This window comes from Parasteatoda tepidariorum, chromosome 6 (genome assembly GCF_043381705.1).
Source record: "Parasteatoda tepidariorum isolate YZ-2023 chromosome 6, CAS_Ptep_4.0, whole genome shotgun sequence".
In the NCBI taxonomy this organism is placed as follows: domain Eukaryota; kingdom Metazoa; phylum Arthropoda; class Arachnida; order Araneae; family Theridiidae; genus Parasteatoda; species Parasteatoda tepidariorum.
This window is the reverse complement of record NC_092209.1, coordinates 37415029-37430374: the sequence shown is the minus strand read 5'-3', so window position 1 is coordinate 37430374 and position 15346 is coordinate 37415029. Positions and strand designations below refer to the sequence as shown.

Here is a 15346-nt window from a genome sequence, read left to right as displayed (position 1 = left end):
ATATGTAATATAATTTTAAATGCATAATGCAACACTGAAATTTGAGGAGAAAAAGAAATGCTTATAATTTCAAGTCAAGTTGCGAATGTTTTAATCAGAAGAATATTTGAAGAAAATATAAATCAAAATAAATTAATTATCTGACATGAATCTGATAAAAACATCATAACAGGAATAATGCAAACAGCAGCAATAACAGGAGATCATCGTGAATAATCCAAGCAGCAACTATACACAGCACCAAAGAAAAATATCCACAAAAGAAAGAGCGCTAAAATGGAAATTGAAATGAAAGCACTGACAGACATGGTAACAACATCTGGGGGGCATTACCATGCCGTCAGTGTGAGAGCAGTGTCTGCGGTTGGTGATTAAATATCACAAACCTCGGCTGCCCCAAGAAAGTGATAAGCGGAAATACAAAACAAGTAAGATGAAGTTAACATTTCGAGGCCCCGAAAAATCGAAGTAGAACTACTTATATTTGATAGAAGGGAAACTCGACTTTTTGGATGAGAGTCAAGGGTCACAGGTTCGAGTATCAAATTAGCTTATATGGCAGATTGGAGATCAAATTTCTACGAAAGAAATATTTAAAGTTACTGAGGAGATAAAATATTTTTGATAAAAATTGAACCAAACTAATCCACTGGAAATTCGGACAAGTACTCAATTATTCTCCAAATTGATAAAACCAGACCTCCAATGCTAAGGTGATCCTACCTTAGCATGTAGCTAAACATAACTTCACCTCTGAAGACAATACTTAACTAAATCAGGCACCTGTCTATAAATCCGATCGAGATATCATTATATAAGAGATGTTTACAACGAAATTTACAATAACTGAAAATAACCGTATCATTATTTCAAATACACTCAATGCGATTAATTTGAAGTAAAATTACGTTTCTGCTGATACTTATAGAAAAACTAGAATTCTAGTAAATTAGTTTATTGACAGGGAATGAAAAGTAATTTCTTTTGTCAAAAACATCTATTGGAGCGTTAGACAAGCTTGAAATAAATAAATCAAGAAAATCTGATGATAATAAAGACTGCTTAATTTTTGCATAATTAATTATTCTGGATAAATTGTGTACGCAGTATCAAAAAAATCTATAAAACTAAATAAAGTTACCAGTTAATATGAAGCCTTTCCTAATGGAAATGATTGCATTCTTTTTAAAGTAGAGTAAAAATAATATCTGAAAAATTGGTGCCTTCTGGTATGCCAACTACCTGCAAAAATACATAATCTTCACCATTAAAAAATTATTAAAAATAAAAAGCTTAATAATTTTTCCAAGCATATACTTTTTTTTTCCTTCTTAAAACCTTAACTATTGCGAAATCAAAAATGTTTTAACCCAAATAATTATTTTTTTCTCTTAAGATTATCTTTCCAAAAATATTGTAACACTATTTTTTTAATAGTTTAGTAACTAAACGTTTAGAGAGTGTACAGCAAAAAATTCAGGAGCAATTTCACTAATAACAATTTTTAGAAAAAATAAGCAGGCCGTTATAAGAACAGCATACTTAAATAAAATATTTAATGTATATAAAGCTTATTTTTATAATGAATTCAGAGATTATTAATATATAGCAAAGAGGCATTAACTATTTTAACTATGTTTTTATTTAAAGAGTCATAATTCATTTTGGAAAGGACCTTCTTGGTTTAAATTGGAAACTTTGAAAAAATATTAAAAAAACCACTAAGTTGGATAAATTAAATTTCTTTCTTTAAGCAGTTCGCAATCTATTCAACTGAGAGGAACATAAATATTAATAATGGTTGACACTTTCCACATTCTTCAATAAGAATTGCGTGAATTACGTTGGTATTGTGTTGATGATTTATTCATATCGTATAACGATGAATTATTTCACCTCAAAGCATAAGGGCAAAGTATTATGATTATTTCGTTCACAATAAATTAGTATGCGACGAGATTTAGAATTTCAAGATTTGGTTCTCTAAATTTAAAGCAATACATTATATTTAATACTAATACTAAAATTGAAATGCAAATTTAATTTATTTTTAACATGTACTTCTGTATATATTTTTAACATGTATTCTGTATATATGTTGCCGGCAAAGTATGAAATCCGGCATTGTATAGAATGCCTAAAATTAGCCGGCAAAGTATGAAATGATTTATATTTCACACATTTCCTAGGCATTCTATAGAATGCCAAATGAGAAGCCCGCAAAGTATAAAATGCATCTCCGATTCGTCAAAATGTTATTCAAAAATGACAAATTCAAAACGTCATCTGATTTGATATTAATTTATTCGTGGATATAATTACATTTATTCGATATTTTAATACTTACTGACGATAGATTACATTTATTCGATATTTTAATACTTACTGACGATAGATTAGAAGAAACATCAGTGTTTGGAGTATCGGGCAAATATATACCGGGAAACGGCACTTGACCTTAAAAAAACATCAGTGTAGGGTATACCGGGCAAATGTATACCGGACTGTGGCACTGAACCTTAAAAAACATCAGTGTAAGGTATACCGGACAAATGTATACCGGACAGTGGCACTTGACCTTAAAAAAATATCAGTGTAGGGTATATCGGGCAAATGTTTACCGGGCAGTGGCATTTAACTAGACCCAATATATATTTCGGACATTTACCAAAGGTCTAGTCATACTAGGTCTAGTTAAGTGCCACTGCCCCGGTATACAAAACTCCAAACACTGATGTTTCTTCCAATCTATCGTCAGTAAGTATTAAAATATTGAATAAATGTAATTATATTCACGAATAAATTATTATCAAATTGGATGTAATAAATATTTCGTACATTCACCAAAGCGACTATGTGATTGTCAACATTCACCGGTGAAAGTCAACAACCACGGATTTCAGTCATTCACAGTAACATGCACATAATTTACATAATAACCTCATCAGGACGTTTATTTCATACTTTTCCTAAATAGCATTTGTCATTTTATAGAATACCTAGGCATTGTATACAATGCCTAGGGAAATTATGTAATAATTTTCACATTTCATACTTTGCCTAAAAGCATCCGGCATTCTCTACAATTCCTAGGCATTCTATACAATGCCGGCGTTTCATACTTTACCGCTAACATATATATATAGCACAGCACAGATCTTTATAGCACATTTTTTAGCACACATCTGTACAGTTTTACAAAAATATATTTATATCAGTTGTGTAATCGTCTGAAAATGCTTGTGGTATTTAAATAAAAATTTACCTTACTAATTTACTATTAAATGGCTAGAAAAACAATTGAATATTATTTGTGGCAATATTAGTATTAGTTATTTAATAGGCAAAGCAGAAGGGAAAAGTTTTATATTTATTTCGTTCAAAAATTAGTATTAGAGGAGATTTAGAATTTAAAAGTTTGGTTTGATTCTCTAAATTTTAAGCAATACGTTATATTTTATACTAAAAATAAAATGGAAATTTCATTCACTCACGCATATGTATAGTTTTAAAAAATGTATTTTTTAGATATATATCAGTTGTTCAATTGTCTGAACATTTCTGTGATATATAGATAGAAATTTATTTTAAAATGCATGCTACTTTAGTTTAAAGTTAATTAAGAAAGAAATGATTGAAAATCAGTTAAATTAATATTAGTATAAATCACATGATTAAATCACTGATTAACTGGTATAAATGGATCTTCTCCTTAGGCTAAATCAGGATATCTGTATAATTTAGCGTCAGTTGTCTTGAACCTGTAAATTAAATTATTGAAGCATAATATGTTTATCATAATAACATGGCCTTTAGAAAAAATTCATTAATTAGTTTCAGAACTCATTATTTTGAGTTTTATTTTAGTATTCATAACATTCATAATTTTGGCCTAAATCTTGTATGAAAATAAGAAAATTAGCTTTTAAAATAAAAATATTTCCTTTTTTTGAAAAAAATATATCTCTTAAGTTCAAAGATGATTCTTACTCATGTATGTTGGAGTTAATTTGTGCAGTAATTTTATATTCTGCGAGAGAAGGAAAGTACTTTAAAATGCACTTTTTGGTTTAGAATAATAAACATAATTAGAAAAAAGACAGTCATATAATTCATAAATTAAAACTTTACTAAGAAAGAGATTATTTCACTTTCCCTTTAAATTTAACAAGTTTTAAAAGGAAGAAATGTCTAATTTTATTACCCGACGCTGTGCCTCGCTAGTTATGCTACCGGGTAACCAAACTTATGTTCTTTCGTAGATTTGCTTTTTGAAAAATTATCATTAAATTGAATTTTATATGAGACCGGGATGGACTGCTAGATATGATGTTGGGCTTGTATTTGAGAGAACAAAGTTCAAATCCAGCGGGCCAAAGAATCCCCGTGTATTAAATGGAGCCTAGTGCATGTTAAATCTGACGGGGTCACAAAATCCTCCAAGTTTCTCTAACAAATCAATACCTTTGGGAGAACTAAATTGTAGATTAATCGTTTTCTGGTTTAGGTCAAAATTACGAGTATGATTCGGTCCTCACAGTAAAAACCATGGGATTTGTGTGAAACGTGTTATTTAAAATGCGTGTGTGGCTGAAGTCATATTTCTGGCCATAGATGGCGCCACTGAAAAAACTAGAAACGCACATTCTGATTTTAAAATTGGCTTGATTTCAAACAGTCTTGCTAGTATTGACAAGTGACACAAGTAACAGCAACCAAAATATATTGTATTTAGTCTCTTCATTTGGTAATTTAGCCTTTCATAGGCTAACGGTTTACTGGAAATTCTGGTTTTCAAAATTATAGTTCTCCCAACTACACCCTAAGTAACAAATTCAAAAATGAAAAGTAAATTTAACGGAATAGGTGGTTTTAATGCCACGCTGTAAGGAATGACGCTAAAATTAACACATTTACTAAATTTTAACGCATATTATAGAACGAAATTTTATTGTTAATTTTACCAAAATCATTACCAACGTGCTTCGGTAAGCATTAACGGGCTTTTCGGTGCTCCCATAGAGCCAAAAACGCGGTAACTTTTACCATATTCTGGTAGTTCTAACCATCCTTTTTTTTTTATTTCAGTGAATATTGCAGCCTTTTTCCCAAGTATAGAGGTAAATGTCTTTTCTCATTGCTTACTTTAGAATTTTAACAGAACCGCATATGGTTTGTGAGGAATAAAGAGTCAGCACCGATCGTTAGCGTCCTACTTATAGGACGTCTATTTTCTTATTATAAATGAAAACAATAATGTGCCTTATTCTTTGTTGTAGAAAATTTATTTATCTCTTTCAAGATCTTTATGTTATAAACTACTGCTTGACTAGATGTCAAATATAAGAAAAAGCAGAACATTAATTCCTTCTCTTAGAGCAACTTGACAGTTCTTTTCATTTCATAGATAGGAAAACGTGAATTTTGTCTCATAACTTTTTTTTCCATTTTGAAATTTCTGCACTTTTAGGAAAATGATTTAAAGAATAATAAATATTATTTTTCCTGATGGATTAAATTTTTTTGCAGCTTTTAACTGCTGTCTATATTTAGCTTCTTACTATAAACCTCTCTGCACAATAAATGAAATGTTTGATATGCTTACTGCGTTGTTTTGATTTTTGGTACATTAAAGATCTTACAAAGGAGCTGTGTTTGCTTAGATGATTGTCTAGATGTTTTGTCTAGATCTTGTCTGAATCTTGATTGGCGTTGAGGACATTTAAAAAATATTGATTACTGAATGTTAAGAAGAAAAAAATGTTCTCCAAAAAGTAGGATTTATAATAGGAATAATGTTGTTTGAAATCAAAAGTATTTTTAGGATGGTTTTTAAAATTTTAATCTTTAAAATTTTAATCGCTTAATTAATTACTTTAAATTTTTTTGGAAAATTTAATAGAAAAAGGAATGTTGATAGTACCATATTTTATTACTTTATTTTATGAGCACAATAAAAAAAATTAAAATAAAACTAATTTTTGAAGAACGAATTTTTTGTTAACTTTTATTTCACTTTTACTTCACTTTCTTTCACTTTCACTTGCGTGAAAGTGAGAGAATTTTTAATTTTACGCACTTTTTTTTCTTGAAAGGTACTTTTATTTCATTTATGTCGAAGTGGAAGATTTTTCAACTTTTAGCAAAGCTTTACAAATATGTTTTTGATATAAAGTGCAACTTCAAAGTCTCAGAGGGCTTAATTTTTAACAATATTTTAGTTCACAAAATTTGAAACATTAAAAAAAACTAATCTTAAAATGGAAAAAAAGTAATTTTATCGATGGATGTTATAAAAAATTTATAACACACTAAATATTTTTAATTTATATTTATCACTAAATAATTATAGCTGAAGGAATCAACGTAAAGCAAAGATCTACAGGCAGGAAAAAAAATCTGGTAAAATTATTGTACATTATAGTAAAAAGAAACACAGATTAAAAATATAATTCTAGTAATAAAAATCAAAATATTTTCACATTTCATAATTTTTCAGTTCATATGATTACGATTTAATTATAGTCCTTATTACCACACATTTAGTACAAAATACGAAACTGGAAAGTAAATTTAACCGAACAGGCGGTCTTCGTGCCATGCTGTAAGGTACCATGATATTATTACCAAAATACCATATTTACCAAATTTTGTCATATATTATATTGTTAATTTTAAGGAAATCCTTACCTTAAAATTAACATATTGTTAATAATGCTTCCGTAAAAATTAGTGAGCTTTTTAGTATTCCCATACATCATGAAACATGGTTGATTTTACCATATTCTGGTAATCCGGCTTTTTTCCCCTCATATTTTGGATATCCAGAGCCATTTCAAAGTGTTGCATTATTTTATGTTTAACTATCTTCGAGTTCACAAAATTCAAAATATTTAAAAGAAATACTGATATTGAGATAGTAAAAAAAAATATTTTATTGATTAGTGTCATTAAAAAATTACTTATTGTTATTAAAAATTTAACTTATTAAATTTCTTAAAATTGTATTTGTTATTAAATAACCAATAACTAAAAGAACCAATGTAAAGCAAAGCTCTGAAAATATGTTTCAGATATAAAGTGCCACTTCAAAGTTTTGGAAGATTTTATTGTCAAAAAGAAGAAAAGATGCTACTATGTGTCAGAATAAGGTTTAAGGATATAAAATAAAAAACATTGCTGGAATTTGTTCTAAGCAACACGAAATAAAAAACGTTATTTCGCAATGTTATTCTTCGCCATGCTTTCCTTTAAAAGGTTTTTAGACACAGAGTATTAAACTTTCATTGCTAAGTCTCTACTCGGTGTTGATTTTCGAAATCAAGTTTATCAATATTAAAATTGCTTTTTGGATATCCGATTTTATTTTATAACACTTTGCCTTGAATAAAAAATAACGCTTTCTTCACAGTGATCTAAACTGACGAATAATATAAGACTCATTTATTTTTAGAAACATAAGACGAAAAGCAATTCAAATTAACATTTGACCTTTTAAATTGTTACAGTAGACACATTGACAATTTTTAAAAAGAAATTTAAAATTTGCTCCACGCGAAGCGTATATTTATAAAAGTAATGTAACAAAAGCTTTGAAATTGTTTTTTTTCAATCAATGGAAATTATGAATGATTATTTCTTATGTTGAATTATTTTAATTGTTGATACAATCTTGCATAAAGTGGAATTATTAATAAAATTACAACGCTTTTAAATGCAATGAATATTAACATCAAGATTTTAATAGGAATTACATTTCAGAAATTAAAATTTAACATTTATTTACTAAATGGCTTCATTAATCAGAAGAAAAAATTTTTAGAAACTGAAATTAAAAATTCCTAGACTGAGACAGTTCGACGAACTTATAGTACTAGATTATTCTTTTCTCTAACTTCGATATGATGAAAAGGAAGCTATTGGGAAAATACTGCTTGCTATTTATTATTTTACGTATTCATAGAGCATTTTTGCAAAAGCTTTACTAAAAAAGCATAGATAAAGCTAAATTAATCTGAAATCTAATTTTCACTGCTTCTTAATATAATTGAAACGAAGTGAATGATTATCATAAAAATGACTTAATTTAACCAGGCATATTTTTGGAACGATTTTCCAAAGTTTCTGAAAATCTTTTTAAAGATTTTTAGAAATTTTAATTAAAGATCCTTGATTTGAGAGGATATATACCGAAGAGGATACTTCTTTCTAAACTTGATAAGAAAAACATTGAAAGCTATGAAAGAATACTGTTTATCTTTATATTCACTTTCAAATTTATTTCCTATTTTTTGAGAAGGCATAAAAATACATGCATCTAAAAGAGCTGAGAAAAATTATTGGCAGTGCTTTTTAGTATAATAAATATGAATCTGTTAATTTTCATCAAATTGACATCATAAGCCGCGATGGTTCAGGGCATATAGCATTCCAATGAAGTGAACTGGGTTCGAAACCTAGTGATCGCTGGTCGACGAATTCCGCATCCGGCTTGCACCGACCACAGTGCTGACGAGAAATATCTTAATTGGTAAAAAGATCATGGGTTAGAATCCCCTTGCCATCAGGCGGACCGTGAGAGGTTTGCATTGTAACGCAAATGTGGGTTAGTTCCATCAAAAGGTCCTCCATGAAGGCAAATTTCTCTTAATATTTGATCCAAGAGTTCCCTTGTCTTCTGGATTGGGCTTAAAATTACAAGACTACGGAGTTGCACAATAGAAGTCGTAAACCCGAAAAATTGGGTTGTTTTTTTAAAGTTTTTTTTAAATAAAATACAAAATAAAAATTGACATCGTAAGAATCAAAATTTTACCACAGATGTATCTTTAAATGCCTTATAAAGCAGTATAAATATTTATTTTCTTTTCTTGAGAAGGTTTTACAAATACGCTTCTTAGACTAAACTAAATTACGAAAAATTATTTGTAATATATTGAGTATTATAAATACGATTCTGTTCATCTTCGGCAAATTGACATCTTAAGAATTAAACTTTTACTAGGGATACATCTTTAAAGACTTCATAATGCAGTATTAAGAAGCTGGATTAAAGATCTCTTTTTTGAGAGAGTTCAAAGCATATCCACTACAAGATGACCTTTCTCTTAAAGTTCTGCGAAGCTGTTTGGGAATTCCTGCTTATCTTTATTATCATTTGCATATTTATTGCCCATTTTTGAGGAGGTATTAGAAATCGATTGAGGCTCGTAATCATTAAAGCATGTCAAAAGGAGATATAGCACTGAGCAAAATTTGTCTGATTATTCATTCATTAGAAATTATTATTATGGTTTTATAAAAGGATTTATGCATTTATGTTTAAAAGTTGCACTATTAGTGTATGCACCATTTGTACACTTACACATTAACTTAATTTTCACACTTACTTTAATTGGTAATATTAGAAATTGTAAAAATGCTTATAAAAAGTTACCGGAGTGCGATAAAGAAGGCTAAAATTAAAAATATGGAGAAAGAAAAATACATAATTTCAAAAAGAAAATTTCCAAATTTTTAAAAATTTTCAATGACAGCTTTGATTTTTTTGTAAAAATATAAAATTGGATTTCAATCATGGTATAATTTGTATTTGAAAATATTATTACACAAATTCGAAGTTGTAATAATAATAATAGGTTTTAGGATAAGTAATAAGTTTTATACTAAGCTGTATCACTCTCTTTGTATTAAGCAATTTTTTTTTGTCTTATAAATATATGGTTATATATAAGAAAAGAATTTTTTAAAGAATAGGCACTCAACCTTTTTTCGATCACCACCCACTTTGCAAGGCAAACACTTTTCAACGCCCTCTTGAGAAAAATTTTGTTTCAATTCTTTATAAAAATTGTTTAATGTTTTCAATATTATTCGCCTTTATCAAGTCGTGAATTTATTGAAAATTCTTACTATCTAACCATTATATTTAAAATATAAACTTTTTACTCTGAAAATTGAACGCGTTAAAGTTCGCATAAAATTCGATTCTTAAAAAAAGAAGGTTAAAAAAAGCAACTAGATTTTATTGTTTAAAAAATTTCGTTTTAAAGGAAAAATGGCAGTTCAGTCATTACGCAGCTTTTCTTTGGATTTATTTTTAAATAATTCATATTCGTATTATTTAAAAAATATGGTAATCAAAGTAATATAATAATCAAAGTTATTTTTTTCTGAATTTTTGTTTGAAAGATTTTCTACATCATCTGCTAAGTTGGGACAGCTTGCAGTATTTTTGTAGCTTTATTGCTAGAAAACGTTTTTTTCAAAATAGATTTTGAAAACATTTCTGTGTAATCAAAAAAACTTCTTTCAATTATGAAGTTTATTGTTTTGTCAGACTTTATTTTATATATTCGCTTTTAGTTAAAAATTTTAAAAGAAACCATCTTTTTTATTTTTTTTTTGGTCACTGTTTGCTGAAAATATTTGTTTTTTTTTTTAAAAAAATCATTTTTATGTATAAACTGTCATAATTATAATTAATTGAATTACATTTTAAAAAATGTTACCCCTTAAATATTGTACTTGATGTTTGAACCTGGCACAATTATAATGCTTCAAAATTTGGATGTAAAATGCAGTAAATCAGCCCCTAAATATGAATAGTATAGGTATGACATAGTTGACATTTGACCAAAATTCACTTAGTATATTTACTTAAGAATATTATAGTTCGCATTTGAGATAAATTTTCAAAAGCGCGCTCACGGTAAGTGTTATTGCTAAAGCTAGTTCGAGAAAACATGGAGAAACGTGTATAAGTTTGAATATATTCTTAAACACTCCAATGAAAAATAAAAACATCTTAGCATTTTGCTGATGACTATACTTGAAACAATAAAATTAGACTGTAAAGTGAAGTATCAGGAAGAAATTCTCTGAATAAATTTCATGTAAAGTTGTCAATTTTATCAGTAGACAAGCAGCTTTTGGCTAGTTTCGAAATATTTATCCTTCAATCAGCATAATGTTTTAATTTACTTTGTTAACCTTCGATTAATTCAGCAAAACGTTTTATCGATTTAAATTTTTTCCCAAACAAATCGATAGCACATTTCAACAAATGTCACTGATGTTGTTTTTAATGGAAAGTAACTCTATTTTTGAACACCAAAGTATGAAAATTTTAATTAGCAGACTTGATATTTTCTTTGAATTTAACAATGTTTTCCCATTACAAAGTTAAAAGATAATTCCTTGAATCATAATTCAAGAAAAGTATTAATGAAGCTGTTTTCTTAATAATTCAGGTGAAAAGATAAAATGTCCCAAAAATAATAGGGAAGTACGATTAAACAACTTTTTTTATGTTCTTCAATACAGCCACAAAAAAAATTATACAATTCTATTGAATACCTCAATGACAATTAGTGTAACCTACTACTAACATTCGAATGCAGTCAATAAAATACTGCTTTGACATGAAGATAGTAGTAAAGAAATACTACATAACTCAATGAAAAATATTTATTTCATATTTTTTGGAAGATTTTTACTGATTCCCAATCGAAAAATGAAATTTAACTTTAAATTCATCGGAATACTATAAAATTCCTCAAATAAAAAAATAAAATTTACACAATTCCATTAAATACCTCAATGAGCATTAGAGTAACCTACTACTAGCATTCGAATGCAAAGTCAATAAAATACTGCTTTGTCATGAAAATTGTAGTAAAGAAATACTACATAGCTCAATAAAAAATATTCATTTCATACTTTTTGGAAGATTTTTACTGTTACCCAAAAGGAAAAAAGAAATTTAATTTTAATTTCATCGAAATACTATGAAATTCCTCAAATGAATATCTGTTACGCGAATTATTTTGTTGCTAAAAATACCTGAAATAATTAAATCTGAATACAAATGAAATGAAACATATTAAAAACTTCAATCGAAAATAGTATCATCTGGCTGGTTTGATAATGTTTGACAGATAAATGTAACAGCAGAGTTATCACCGGCAGAGCACTGGTTCGAACTTAACTGGTCCTTAACTGAAGTTAATCTACTGTTTAAGAAGTGTTAACTTAAGAAAATTAACTTAAGTTAAGTCCTACTGTTTAAGTAGTGTTTAAATTATTCCCCAAAAAATTTAAGGCAAATTCAAAAGCCTGAATGTCTCAAACCTGACGAAATAAAACTTGAAGAAAAATTCAATAGTATATCAAGAAATACTTAATTAAAAAAATAAGCTGCCTCTCTTTTAGAAAATTTCAATTATGTTTTTTTTAAATATTTTTTTACCGTTTCTCGAAGTAATAAAATTTGAGTATAAACTTATTGAAATTCTATAAAATACGCTAGAAAAAATTTCGGATCAAGTTACGATAGTAAGTTCCAGCACTGAGGTTGACCGTACTTTTTACTTATAATCCGTATTTACAGAAACATGCCACGGAACAAAACATTTGATATACCTTTATTTTTACAGTAAGAAGTAGCGAAAAATTATTTAGTTACTTCACTAAATATTACTGTAAAAATTACGGTATAATATTTTAGGGTAAAAAGGGATTTTATGGTAAAATGAATATCGCGAATGAAGCGCCCGGTACCTTATACCATAATTTGATTTGGAAATTTTAACAATGCACTTCAATCGAAAATAATAATTCCATGGAGATATAAGAAGTGTTTTACTGTTAAATATATGCAAAATAAAGTAATTTATTAGTAATTGCAATTAAATTTTATGCACTTCAATCGAAAATAATAATACCATGGAGATATAAGAAGTGTTTTACTGTTAAATATATGCAAAATAAAGTAATTTATTAGTAATTGCAATTAAATTTTATTAAATATATTCGAAAATAGCAATATCATGCTGTTATAGAAATTTTTTATTATTAATTATTGTTAATTTTCAACTGTCCAAAGTTGCCAATATATCAAAATTCAAAACGAATCAGAACACATTAAAAATAATTTGTAGTAAATGTCTTGCAGAATTATCACCTTTAATAGCACTTCCTTTGTAAACAACCGGATAGATTTTTACTGTTTCTCGAAATAATAAAATTAGAGTTCATATTCATTGAAATCCACTGTAAAAAATTTCTGATCAAGTTAAGGTAAAAAGTAGCAGCACTTTGGGGGCCGGTATTTTTTAACGTAAAATTCATTTTTACCAGATTAAGTTACAGAGCAAAAGATCTGTTATGCTGCAAATTTTACACTAATAATTCCCCTAAAGTCACTGGCTCATTCTAATTAAATGACCTGGTACTTTATACCGTGATTTGATCCGGAATTTTTTACAATGTTCTTTAATTGAAAATAATAATACCATTTTTAATATAAGAAGCGTTTTACTATTAAATATACACAAAATAAAATTAATTCAATAGCGTATGTCAGTAAATATCTTAATCGAAAATAGCAATATCATGCTGTTATATAAGTTTTTTATTGTTATGTAAACCCAAAATATAATATCAATATAATATCAAAATTCAAAGCAAAACCAAACACCTTAAAAAATTTTGTACTAAATGTCATGCAGAATTATCACCTTTGTTAGCACTTCCTTAGCAGACAACCGGCTCCCGGCTGGTGCACCTTGAAATTGCGTATATCCCAGTAAAGGGCACATGGAAAGATATGGAAAATAAGATATGTCAAGCCTAGAAGCGAGACGCGAAAACGTGCATAGCCAACTGTGGCGGCGCTCAGAAACTGAGATTCTGCGAGGCGGTGGATTTGGGGGCTGAAAACTAGGGGGAGGGAAATTACGAGGGCTTTCCTTTTGCGCATGCGCGTGTGGGTGGTGATCCCTCTCCAAAAGTGATCGCCATTCTACAGAAAATAAGGAAGAGGCGTAATATTATATGAGAGAATACTTTCCTTGAAATTGCTTGTAAAGGTCGAAGAAAAAGAGATATTCAAACCCTCGCTAGTTTCAGAATCGAAATAAGATTGGTTTTTTATTTCCACAAAGAACGTATCAGAACTGAATCCGATACTATTATGCAGATATCTGTTTAGGTGGTTTTCAAAAATTGTGATCAGCTCAATAAATTTTATCAGAGCTTAAATAATGGGAATATTAAATAATGGGAACTCATAAAAATTTAAAAACGGAAAAAAAAAAAAAGTTTGGTAAATAAATACACTGCAAAAAATTCCGGATCAAATTAAAGTAAAAAGTTCCAGCTCTCAGGGTGCTAGCACTTTTTACAGTAAAATTTATTTTTACCGGAATATGTTATAGAACAAAAAAAAAATCTGATATGCCGTACTTTTTACAGTAAAATATCTTAATCACTCTAATTAAATAAAATTCGTACCATTCTACTGTAAAATTCATTATTTTACAACAACAATGAGTTTTACAGTAAAATGGATTCTAGGGATGATGCCTCCGTAGTGATCCATGGTTTTTCCATAATAAGAATATTTAAACTGTCATAGTTTCGAGGTTATGCATAGGCAAAAATTAGTGAGTTTTTGTTTTATACAATTGATTCCTATTACATTGAGAGATTACGTTTTTCATGCATGAAGTTTAGTACTGTTTAACAACATGCTTAAAGCCGTGATGGCTCATGGAATGGAGCACTCGCCTAGCAATTAGGTGACCTAGGTTTGAATTCCAGCGATGGCTAGTTGATACCAATTCTTACCCAACTCGCATCGACCACAATGCTGTCGTAAAACATTCTAAGTGATAGACGGATCATGGGTTAGAGTCCCATTGCAGTCAGGTTAACCATGGGTGGGATTCGCGGTTTTCCTCACCATGTAACGTACATGCGGGTTAGTTCCATCAAAAAGACATCCACGAAAGCAAATTTCCCCCAATACTTAATCCAAGAGACTTCTGGATTGGGTTCAAAATTACAAGGCTTTATTACAAGCCGATTGGTAGTTGTAAACTCAGAATTGGGTTCGCTGTTCAACGACGATGATAAAATAACAGTGTACTTACATTGAAACTGCTTCGTAATGTCAAATGAAAAGTGACATTCGACATTGCTAGCTTTGCTTTAGGATAGGGTTCGTATTTCCTTTCGTTTAAATTAAAATTGAACCTTAAACTGTTTTGCAAATTTATTTAATTTTTTATAGTGGAAAAAAAAACTAATTTGATTTCGAAATTTCAAAACAACTAAGGAAATATTTGAAATTAAAAATGTCAAAATCCGTTTGATTTGAAACTTAAATAGTATATCTATAATTGCCTTCGAACTATTATCTATTTTCTTCGGCAGTAAAACCGGTTTTGATGTTTTCAGTTTCGATTTCTAGAGCCTTTTTATTCACTTCTAGCGAAAATGTGAATGTGAATAATTTTTTGAGTTCAATTTTAACAAAGACATCGAAATTAAATTGTAAATT

At 28.6% G+C, this 15346-nt stretch overlaps 1 protein-coding gene across 1 annotated transcript in view; it reads right to left on the bottom strand.

Moving 5' to 3' along the window:
• LOC107446968 (glutamate receptor ionotropic, NMDA 2B) overlaps positions 1 to 13696 on the bottom strand; it is a 114099-nt gene extending 100403 nt beyond the window's left edge. The window contains exon 1 of the mRNA XM_016061759.3: positions 13521 to 13696. The gene's annotated coding sequence lies outside the window, so the exon portion shown is untranslated. The remainder of the gene's footprint in view (positions 1 to 13520) is intronic.
• Between the last annotated feature and the right edge of the window lie 1650 nt (positions 13697 to 15346).